The 12,329-nt window shown below is 42.2% G+C and overlaps 1 protein-coding gene across 6 annotated transcripts in view; it reads right to left on the reverse strand.

Annotated features, from left to right (window-relative positions):
• Nucleotides 1-12,329, reverse strand: part of CCNY (cyclin Y) — a 309,167-nt gene that overhangs the window by 214,716 nt on the left and 82,122 nt on the right. The gene's annotated exons all lie outside the window — the stretch shown is intronic.

Below are 12,329 nucleotides of genomic sequence, written 5' to 3' on the forward strand. Positions count from 1 at the left end.
GAAAGGTGGCCAATGTCTTTCCTGTCAACAATACCATTAGGAACACCATCTTAGAACCTAATGTTAGTTCTAAGGAGTTAAATGGAACAACGCAGCCCTTTGCAAAGCTGGAGGAGGCAGCATAGGGCTCATTCACATCAAAATCTGATGCTAATGGCAACCCTGGAGCTGTGCAACCCCTGCAACCCCTGAGGCCATGATGTGTGCAAGTGACAGATACGAAGAAAGCAGAACCATTGCAAATTGCTCTACTAAATTTCTTTCACCTGGAATCCTAGAGCCTGTAAGGCACTGATTTTCAGGCAGAGTAGAGGAGTTGCCCTCTCAGGGGAGATTTTATTTGGCCACATCTGGAAACATTTTTTTGTTGTTGTTATGGAGGGTGCTGTTGCTGCTGCTGGCATGGCATCTGGTGGACAGAGGTGGGAGGCCACTAAACATCCTGCAATGGACAGGGCAGCCCCTGCTAATGTCAACAGTGCTGAGAGGGAGAAACCCTGCTATAGCTTCCTTATCAATTCCTGCTTTAAAGTGTCCTTGAATTTCACACCAAGAATTGAGATTTAGCAAATACACATTCACATGTGAATATGACTAATCAAGAAAGAAACCCATTTATGAAAATGAGCTTAGGGAACAGAACACTAAGAAGTGTATAGTCAACTTGCACACTGTCCTTCTCTGGTTGGCATCAATATTGTAGTTTAACATCATGTTTCAAACCATGTTAAGGCCAGACACAGAGGGCAGGGAAATGCACTCGTTTGAGGCCTTGACTGTCAACCTGCTACTTCCAAAGTGAAGACACAGATGTAGTCTGAGGTTGTGGGAGAGTGGGTAGCAAGGAGAGGCTCTGCTGTGTCCATGAGGCAGCTGGCTGTCTCCTAGCAGACTGCTCACGCATCTACACCATCCATTCTCTGACTCACCTGCTGAGCTCTCCTTCCAGAGGTACCCTGCACTCTTACCTCTACAGCCATCCCCCAGTGTCCGAGGGGGACTGGTTCCAGGACCCCTGCAGATACCAAAACTCAAGCACGCTCAAGTCCCACAGTCCACCCTGTGGAACCCGCTGATACACAAAAAGGTGGCCCTCTATTTTACATCCCGAGAACACTGCATTTTCAACCTGGTTTGGTTGGAAAAAATTCACATGGAAGTGTACTCGCACAGTTCAAGTTAGTGTTGTTTAAGGGTCACTGGATTCCTGTCACAATGCTGCCTTACAAAATATCCTGGATACAAGAGTAAGGTTCATTTTCAAAAAAAAAAAAAAAACAAAACCCCAACTTAGATTTCAACAACTGTTTCTCTCAGAATATTAGTTCCATGAAAGAAGGAAATTGTGTCCAGATTCAGACCATCCCTGACTGAGAATCACTGCCATGCTAGCTGTCCAGCTCGAGCCATTCTCCAGGGCACAGCACAGAGGCACCCAAACATCGCCAAGAATGAAAGCACCCGACCTACTTCTGGCTGCCTGCTGCTGACCTCTCAAGGCCCTGCCAGGCTTTCAGAGCCCTGCTATCTTGCAATGGGGTCCTCCCTGACTCATCCCACCCTGGATGGCAGCTCCTGCTCATATCCTCTGCTCACATCTTACACTTCCAACACCCAGAGGCTGCAGGCAGCTTCGTACTGTGAGTGACGAAGTCGTATTCTCCTGCTTCAGAAGAGAACCCAACCAACAGCCAAGTGTGCCTGCAGAGCACACACGGTGCTTAAGATATGTGCCCTAACGGAACAAACAATCTTTCTCAGAAGCCAGTGGTTCGCAAAGCAGCCCTCAGATGGACCCCTCCGTGGTTATGCCTGGCATCATCCTTTCTGAACAGCAAGGTTGCTAGGCTTCCTCCAGACTCCCTACCACCAAATAAGAGAAATGGCAAATCAGACATCAGACTTACAGAAAACTGGGAGTCGAACATTTGCTAACATTCGAGTGAATGAACAACTTGTAACTCTCCAATAACATCAGCTTTGGCTTTCAGAATATAGAAGACAATCTCTAATGCTATATAAACTGCTTATCATCACTTTGCAAGCAAAAGAGCAACAAGCACTACAAGGTAAAATAATGGTTCCCAGCTTGAGGGAAAAAAGGCTGTGGAAAAATAAGATTATCCCTAAACTGACAAAAGTTAACACTCACTGTAAATGAAAGGAATCCTTGATACATGTGTGCGTCTGAAATTTTTGAAACTGGATTAAACACAGCACCATGACTTCTTTCTCCTCCGGGACTTTGACAGGATACACAGACGAGGAGCTATAAAACCCGGACTTTTAAACAACTACACAAATTCTACAAACCTATTGTAAGAACCAGAAATAATTTAAAGGATTATCATTGCACTAACTGGAATAAATATATCCAATAAAATCCTGAAAGTCAATTAAAATCCTAAGATCACGTAATCATTAATAGACAATTCTAAATTTGGAGTGAAATCTTTTCTTGAGAAGTGAAAAACAGATCTCATCCTACCCACCCATATACTAATTCCTCTGATTCATGTTAAATCTGCAGTGTGAGACAAGGAGCTTACCAAATATAAACAAAATATCCTTAATAACTGCTCTTTTTCCTTATTGACCACCAAGAACAGAAGCATCCACCCAAAATAAAGAACTTGCTTATAAAATGTTGTAAGCACTGCACTCACAGTTTTGAAACATATAGCTATATTACATAGAACTCCCATGCAGAGTATTTCCTAGTCAGCCTTCACAGTCAGGTCTATAATCAGAGGCATCCAAAATAGAAGTGACTTGCATTTCACCACCCAACTGGGATTTCTGCAAAGCTCACAAAGCAAACTGGCACGGATGTGATTGTAGTTGCTAACAATTCTCTTTACTGTGCCCAGCTGTATTTCTCTCAGTACCAGGAGCCAGCTGACATGTCTAAGCTGCTCACACATCTCTGCTGAGCAAGCCACTCAAATACACCATACCCAATGAAGCCCCATTATACATCCCCAGTATGGGATAATGCGTCTGAAGCCCCACTACACATCCCCAGTAGGGGATAATGTGTCTGCATTGAAGTAATTTTTAATACAAGTAGTATAACCATGGGAGACTAGACTCAGACCAGAGTTGTTACCATGGCCCAAAACATTTTAGAATTTCTTTTATGAAACTGCCTCTCAGATCAGTTTTAAAACGATACTAAAAAACAAAACAAAACAGTAACAAAAAAGTTTCTTTACAAACTAATGGAGCCACACATGGTGGCTCACACCTATAATCCCAGCACTTTGGAAGGCCGAGGCGGGCAGATGGCTTGAGCCCAGGAGTTCGAGACCAGCCCAGGCAACATGGCAAAACCCTGTCTCTACAAAAAATACAAAAATTAGCCGGGCACGGTGGCACACGCCTACAGTCCCAGCTACTCAGGAGGCTGAGGTGGGAGGATCACTTAAGCCCGGGAGGCGGAGGTTTGCAGTAAGCTCACACACCACTGCACTCCAGCCTGGGCGACAGAACAAAACCCGTCTCAAGAAAACAATAAAACCTAATGTATAGAATGTCCATCCTCTGACAAAGGTGAAAAAAAGAGATTTACAGGTTTTCCACTTATCTATCTGAAAAGCAACCTTCCTGGCAAGGCAACAAAGTAGCAGTCTGGAGTTGGCCAACCCCTGAAATGACGTCTTCTGCCAGAGTCATCAAGAGACTTTATAGGCAAAATCTTGCTGATGTGGAGGATCCACCAATCTGAGTTGCCAGGCTGACATGCTCAATTTTAGCTTTAGCACACCCTTCTCTCCAAGCTGGCAGATAGCAAAGGAAGCCCCTAGAAAAAGTAAAGGGAGACAGAGAGCCTAGCAACAGCTACCAGCAGCACACAGAGCCAACAGCAGGAAAGAAAAGGTGGGCGGGGTATCTCCTGAGCTCCCTGCAATTGTGGGTCTAGCCAGTTAAGACTCCTTTCCTAAAAGAAATGGGAACAACAGCCGCTAATAACCTGCTGAGGAATGCTTGACCTTATTATTTCAGGTAACCAACTACCCTTTATTAAAAGCAGTATTTTAATATAATAAAGCATATTCATGCATGCCTCAAAATCCTATTCTTTGAATAAATAAATAAGCAAGCAAGCCCTGGCTCCAGCTTGCACCTAAGGGTGCATGCTGACATTCCTAGGAATGTGGTTCCAGGGACACAGTTAGCAGACAGCCTGGGTGGGCTCCATTACCCCAGGAGTCAGGGAAAGCTTCTTCAAATATTCATCCCACTGCTCCTATGTGGCATCACACTGACTTCAGAAAGATGCAACTCAGAAGAGTAATGAATCTGAGAAATAGTATTTCTATTCCAAATTCTACAGCCAGCAAGCATCCCACTCAAAGGTCAGACAGCTCTATATAACCTCACCCTACCCAGCTCTAAAATTACAGTTATGCTCTGGGACTGCCTTGAAGCCTGCTTTGATGTCTTTGTTAGGATAAGCCCTTTAGGCTTCCAGCTTCTCTGGCTATGGACAGTCCAAACATAATTAGGTGGAGATATTGGAGCATACTTCACATATAATACAAGAAAGTCATATTATGAGTACCACATTCAAAATGACATAAGTTCATCTAGTACTCTGTGGCTTATTAAGCATTTTAGCCGCATTTGGATCCTTAGAGTACTACCTCAATGTGTAAGGCGAGGCAGTTTTTCGTGGTTTTTTTTTTTTTTTTTTTTTTTTGAGATGAAGTCTCACTGTCGCCCAGGCTAGAGTGCAGTGGCGCTACCTCGGCTCACTGCAAGCTCCGCCTCCTGGGCTCACGCCATTCTCCTGCCTCAGCCTCCTGAGTTGCTGGGACTACAGGCACCTGCCACCACGCCTGGCTAATTTTTTAAAATGCAAATCAAAACCATAATGAGATACCATCTCACACCAGTTAGAATGGTGATCATTAAAAAGTCAGGAAACAACAGGTGCTGGAGAGGAAGTGGAGAAATAGGAACACTTTTACACTGTTGGTGGGACTGTGAACTAGTTCAACCATTGTGGAAGTCAGTGTGGCGATTCCTCAGGGATCTAGAACTAGAAATGCCATTTGGCCCAGCCATCCCATTACTGGGTATATACCCAAAGGATTATAAATCATGCTGCTATAAAGAGACATGCACACGTATGTTTATTGTGGCACTATTCACAATAGCAAAGACTTGGAGCCAACCCAAATGTCCAACAACGATAGACTGGATTAAGAAAATGTGGCACGTATACACCATAGAATACTATGCAGCCATAAAAATGATGAGTTCATGTCCTTTGTAGGGACATAGATGAAGCTGGAAACCATCGTTCTTAGTAAACTATCGCATGGACAAAAAACCAAACACCACATGTTCTCACTCATAGGTGGGAACTGAACAATGAGAACACATGGACACAGGAAGGGGAACATCACACACCGGGGCCTGTTGTCAGGTAGGGGAAGGGGGGAGGGATAGCATTAGGAGATATACCTAATGTTAAATGACCAGTTAAGGGGTGCAGCACACCAACACGGCACATGGATACATATGTAACAAACCTGCACATTGTGCACATGTACCGTAAAACTTAAAAGTATAATAAAAAAAGTAAAAAAAAAATAAAGTATACCAACTGAAAAAAAAATTTTTTTTGTATTTTTAGTAGAGACCAGGTTTCACCATTGTTAGCCAGGATGGTCTTGATCTCCTGACCTCGTGATCCGCCTGCCTCAGCCTCCCAAAGTGCTGGGATTACAGGCGTGAGCCACAGCGCCCGGCCCAAGGCAAGGCAGTATTTTTAAGCACTTTTTTTAAGCAGAAGAGGAAGGTGAGGCTCAGCAGGACAGAGGCCCCTCAGTAAAAGTGGAACCTCATCTGGAATGCCGGTCTTTCCATTATAAGGCTTCCTCTCTTTGCCCTCCACCATACTTCACAGAGCTGGGAGCACACCCTATAAATCCCCTGAGAAGAGCCCTCTCTGACTTTACCTTCCTTGAGCCTCTCCTTTCTTCAGGAAAGACAGGTTAGAATAATGCTGAGAATCAGAGAAGAAATGGTCTCCTGATCAAAGCTCCAAGCAACAAACTACTCAACATCTTAAGAGGATGAGAAATGCTGCAGGGAAAGTGAACTCTCACCCTTCTTCCAGCTACAAACTGGAAATAATATTGAAAGGATGAGGGACTTACATCAACTGTCATTGCTGGGGACCTACCCTCACAGCCCAATGTTGAATCATGAAAGGATTCGTACTTTGAAGTATGACAAGTATGATACTGTCAATAGCCCTCTTGTGAAAAATAGCACTGCTTCCTTAAAGTCAATCCAATGTGACACACTTGGAGCTAAATCTCTGACCCTATGTGATTAAAACAGAATTTCAAAGCCACTTACATATCCTGCTTCTTGGTATTTTTTGGTTCTGCCCCTTGCTGGATAGAAATAAATTTAATCCTTGCATTAGTTTCATCTAGCCAGAAATGTGAAAGACCATCAGGCCAGGGACTGTGGCTCACACCTGTAATCCCAGAACTTTGGGAGGCAGAGGCGGGCAGATCACCTGAGGTCAGGAGTTTGAGATCAGCCCGGCCAACATGGCAAAACCCCGTCTCTACTAAAAGTACAAAAATTAGCCGGGCGTGGTGGCGCATGCCTGTAGTCCCAGTTACTTAGGAGGCTGAGGCAGGCGAATTGCTTGAACCCAGGAGGCGGAGGTTGCAGTGAGCCGAGATGGCACCACTGCACTCCAGCCTGGGCAATAAGAGCGAAACTCCATCTCAAAAAAAAAAAAAAAGACCATCAGCTTTGTAGAGGAGGTTGAGAAGGTGAGAAAATCTGCCACTCCATGGAATTATTTAATTTTCATTACTCTCAAAAAGCAGGCAGGAGGCTGGGCGCAGCGGCTCACGCCTGTTAATCCCACCATTTTGGGAGGCCAAGGTGGGTGGATCACATGGACCAGCCTGGCCAACATGGTGAAACCCCATCTGTACTAAAAATACAAAAATTAGCCGGGCAGTAGTGGCATGCACCTGTAATCTCAGCTACTCCGGAGGCTGAAGCAGGAGAATTACTTGAGCCTGGGAGGCAGAGGTTGCAGTGAGCCAAGATCGCGCCTCTGCACTCCAGCCAGGGCGAGAGAGTAAAACCCTGTCTTGAAAAAAAAAAAAAAAAAAAGGAAGGAAAGTAAAAGTCCTAGTCACAAAATATTGCTAGACAAAAGCATATAGGCAATAACCGTGAATCTCCTGAAACAAAGTGGGCTGGGCCAGGCATCAGGAGGTTCAGATTCTAGACATGGATCATTCTCTAATTAGCTGTCACAGGACAGTTGAGGCATGGAGGCAAGCTGGCAGCAGACTGAACCCCAGCTGCCACTAACAAACTGAGGAACCTTCCGCAAATGTCTTAACTTTTAAGGCTCAATTTCTTCACCTAGAAAATGGGGAGAATGATGAGAAGACTAAGAAAGACAATACAGGTCAAGTAATTAGCACGGTTCTTGGCCGAAAATTAACAAAAGTAAATTCTACTACCACCATCCATGATCTGCATGACCTGGGCAAGAAACTACACCTCTCTGAGATTCAGTCTTCTCACCTGTAAAATGGGTGTGTGGAAGCAAATGACTCCCTGATTCTAAGTGAAAGAGAAACATGAAAAGTAAGTAGAGCTAGGTCATGGACCCATGGTCAGTGCTATGGAGAATGGCTCTCTTGACAAATCTTTAAACTGCACTTCTCCACACTGCTAACTAATATGAAGTCATATGCTTGGTCAGAGTGTCTCCACATGTCTTGCAGACAGCAGGGCTGATAAGTCTTAGCCTGGAAAGAAAGTCCACGGTATGTTCTGCCCACCAGGGCTGGTAATGTTAATGTGGGACCAAGATTCAAGAAAGAGTGCTGCAGAGGTGATGTTAAATAGATTGCGGACACTCAAGGAAGCCAAGAGCAATATGCAAGCTCATCCTACAGGCACTTAAGATTTCAAATTGCCCCTGTGTCCCCACCCTTCTAATGGCAAGCATTTTTGCCAGTTATCCCTCCACTGCTTGGGATGAGGCCCTGAGGCTTCTAGCTTCTCTGGCTGTAGACAGCCCAAACACCATGTACCTATATCCCATAAGACACTTCACGTTTCAGACAAGAAAATCAACATAAGTCACTATGTTCATAATTGCAGATGTTCATCTAGTATTTTTTGGTTAATTAAGCATTTGAGTCTCAATTTGATCCTTAAGGATGTAAGGCCACAGCTAAAGTCATTCGTTGAAAGAAACAAGGAAAAAAGACTAAACATACCACATTATTAAACAGATTCCCATTAGCCAGGTTTCCTTTCAGCCTGAGTATATTTTCTTTCTTTCTTTTTAAGCTTTAAAACTTTTAAGTTTCATTTTCAGTACTTCACCCTATCTGCTACCTCTCAGGTTAAACTACAAAGCCAAAAAGTTTCACATCCATGCTACTTTCATTATTACAAGTCCTCTTCATTCTCCTTCCCTCTTGTTTCCCCTCACCCAACAAACACACGCGATGATGTTCTCATTCACATCCTTCAATGGCTGGTTTCACTCAACAAGTTCATTCAACAAATATTTATAGTATCTTCAAGGAATCAGGTGCTACTCTAGGCACTTGGGTTACATCAGTGAACCAAACAACAAATGTTCTATTGGAACTTACATGCTAGTAGGTGAAAGTAGCTATTATTTATGTTTATACTTATATAGTATATCATAAAGTGTTAAGGAACAAAGAAACAAGAGTGCAGGGAATATGCACTGGGACTGCCAGTGGGCGGCAGAAAGGATGTTTAAGGGTGATTGAGAAGGCCTCCCTGAAAAGGTCAGGCTTGAACTAAGGCTGCAGGCGATAAAGGGACTCAGCCAAGAGAGCACATGGAGGACACTTCAGGCAGAGGGAGAGAACAGGAGTGGAAGTTTGTGTCTGGTATGTTCCAGGAAGGGCAGGGAAGGAGGCCAATGTGGCTGGAATGAGCAAGCGACTGAGTGAGCTGACGGCAGGCAGATCCCAAGGGGCCCCAGCGACCACTGTAAGGCTTTTACTTGTGCAATAAGGAGTCACTGCCATTTTTGAGTGAAGGAATAAGTTCAAGTTTTTTAAAAGATCTCAGCCATGGCTGTTGTGTCGAGAACAGACTGGAGCAGGCAAGGGTGGAAGCAGGGAGACCAAGTGGGCTGGGGGAGATGGCAGCTGCTTAGATCTTCAGAAGAGCAGCAACAGAGGTCTTGAGAGTAGTCAAAGTCTGATATATTCTGAGGACAGAGAGCCACATTTTCCTACCAAACATGATACAGGATGAGGGAGAAAGTGAGTTGTCAAGGATGACAGGTAAGCTATAAAAATGAAAAGAATGGGCCAGGAGCAGTGGCTCACCCCTGTAATCCCAGCACTTTGGGAGGCTGAGGCAGGCAGATCACCTGAGGTCAGGAGTTCGAGACCAGTCTAACAAATATGGAGAAACCCCATCTCTACTAAAAATACAAAATTAGCCAGGCGTGGTGGCGCATGCCTGTAATCCTAGCTACTTGGTATGCTGAGGCAGGAGAACTGCTTGAACCCAGGAGGTGGAGGTTGCAGTGAACCAAGATTATGCCATTGCACTCCAGCCTGGGTGACAGAGCAAAACTCCATCTCAAAAAAAAAAAAAAAAAAAAAAAAAAAAAAAAAAAAAAAAAAAAAAAAAAAAAAAAAAAGAATGAAGTTGACATCAACCATTTTAAGGTAAAACCCTACAAGGACACTATGGTACAGCTGCTACAAGTATCCTGATTTATTTGGTCTGCTCACATTTTAAATTCTCTTTAGTCCCTCCCTCCCTTTTTCCTCCCACAGAAATAATGTAATCCTGGAAGTCTGGACTGAATAACTGTTGCAGACACAAGAAGTTTCTCTTTGAGAAAGTATGGATATGCCTGCAATGACAAGACACCCTATCCCAAAAGGCAACCCCAGACTAGCTAATGTTTGATGGCTAAGTCAAGCAACAATGGAAAGTTTCCATTTGCCATGTATTGGCTGTGTGACTTTGGACAAGTCATTTCTCCTCTCAATGACTCATTTCTTTGTCTTAAAGTAAGGATAATATTACCCATAGGGTTACTGTGAGTTCTAAGTAAATGAATGGAATCCAAGTACTTAGAGCGGCAGCTGGTGGCAACTGCTACAGAGTAAGTAACATATAGGCTGCAATTATTACTGTCATTTTTTTCTTTTCCTAAAGAATTGTTCTGAAGATTACTATCATTGTTGATATGTGTTGCTGTTTTTTCTCAATCTCTGAATGATTTTATAAGAAATAATACCTGGGAAGCATGAGTCCAATATCAATTTCAAAAATATGAATAACCTAAGATACACTGAATACAAAGACACATTAAGTTGCCATTAAGCACCATAGACACCTAAGTTCCCAGACACTAAAATTACTGAAATTCTACAGGACAAATATTACCCCTTCATGTGCTTGGTGACAGAGGGAAGAAAACATGGATACATATGTCATAGCTCTGTGATTTGAAGACACTAACCTATCACAGAAGACCCATGAACTTCAAACCTTTCTAAACCAGCTGGGTGGGATGTTTTTCAGGACATAAAAAAGATGGTACTTGAGTACTTCAGCTTTTTATATATACTAGAGTCAATAATTCTTAAAATGTAGTTTTAAAATGTTAATAACCTAACAATCAATATAACTCAGTTCAAATACATACAGATATAGATGAGCAAATATAGACATATAGATGTATATAGTGTATATATATATATACACTCTATTTAATTAAAACCTGTTCTCTTCTCTCTGCCTCTAATAATGAATTTCTACCAAAAATGTCCCTGAACGGCAGGTAACGCTTCCAAGATTTGCCCAGTCAGCAATTCGCAGGCCTACCTGCATCTCGGAATCAACTTGGAGAGATTTAATTAAACATATTAATGGCAATGTCCAGTACTAGATTTCTGGTTTAACTGAAACCAATGTTGAGAACTGCTGGCTGGGTCAATGCTATTAGTATTATTTATTGAATTTGAGAGACAGAAGGTGAATTAATATTTCGGGGTTTAAACTAGCATAATCATATGAACTGGAATCTGGGATGAGAGGGCACCCCACAGCCTAGACGAAACCTGTCCTATACTCTCTCAAACTATCCTGAATCTGCAAAAGAGTCTTCCAAACGTTCTCTCAAAAATTCTGAAGACTGAAACTTAAGATTTCTTTGAAATGAAAGAACACACAATATCATTCACTGTACTCTGGCAAAATTGTACTAAGCCTTAGTGCCAAATACCTGGTTACACTTATTTTTTCCACCTTATTTCCTTACAACAGTCCATAAAAACTGTATGCAGCCTGGCTCTAAGAAATGTAAATCTTCTTTTTTTTCTTTTCTTTTTTTTTTTTTGATACATCATTCAAAACATAAAGCCTCCGCTAGATACTGCACAACATAAAAAGGAAATTTACTGCACAGTATAAAGAAGACATTATTTCCAAATGTTTTAGCCTGTCAACATAGTATAGGACTGGGTAATGGCTTTCTGTAATAAACTCGTTTATTTATTCCTCCCTTTAAAGTACAATACTTACTGTTTATTATATGCTAGACTTTTCTTTCAGGTGCTAGAGGCTGTGAAAGTGATCAAGACCGATCTGGCCTTCATCCTTCTAGATGCCTTCAAATGCATAAATTTAAGAAGAAAGTATGGCTATAGTTCAAAGACATCTAAGCGTATGTTTAAAATAATGGAAATCTAAAATAACAACACTAGACACGTCATATGGAACCATAATTTACTAAGCGCATACTAGAAAACAGACGTTGTGTTAGTCCCTTTATACATGGCACTCATTTAATAAAGATGCTCTCCTAAAAAGATGAAATTACCATTTAGAAGAAATTACACGAAGACAAACGAGAAAAATCTTTCCTTTAGCAGAGTTTAAATGTGGCCTTTCCACAGTGGAGAGAATATTCCATCCTAAAGTGGACAGGAATGAATTCTGGTTGTGTTCATTCATTCACACAAAAATTTCTTCATATTAGTTCAACTAGATTAACTATGAGAAGATGTTTGGGTTAAAAAAATCATCTTGTCATAAAAAGATATTTCCAATTTCAAATCTTTTCAGTTGAAAATTCTATAAACTATATTTTAAGCGTGATGCATAAATATCCCTCTGTCGATATCACTGAGCAACAGTGCTAATAAATATGTTGCCAAACCAATAAAATAAATAAAACATTACTGGGTGCAGTAATCAGTCTTAGCTTTTTTTCTTTTTGCAAACTCCAGTCCAACCAAGTCACCTGAATA

Source organism: Hylobates moloch, unplaced genomic scaffold (genome assembly GCF_009828535.3).
Source record: "Hylobates moloch isolate HMO894 unplaced genomic scaffold, HMol_V3 SCAFFOLD_3, whole genome shotgun sequence".
Classification (NCBI taxonomy): Eukaryota; Metazoa; Chordata; class Mammalia; order Primates; family Hylobatidae; genus Hylobates; species Hylobates moloch.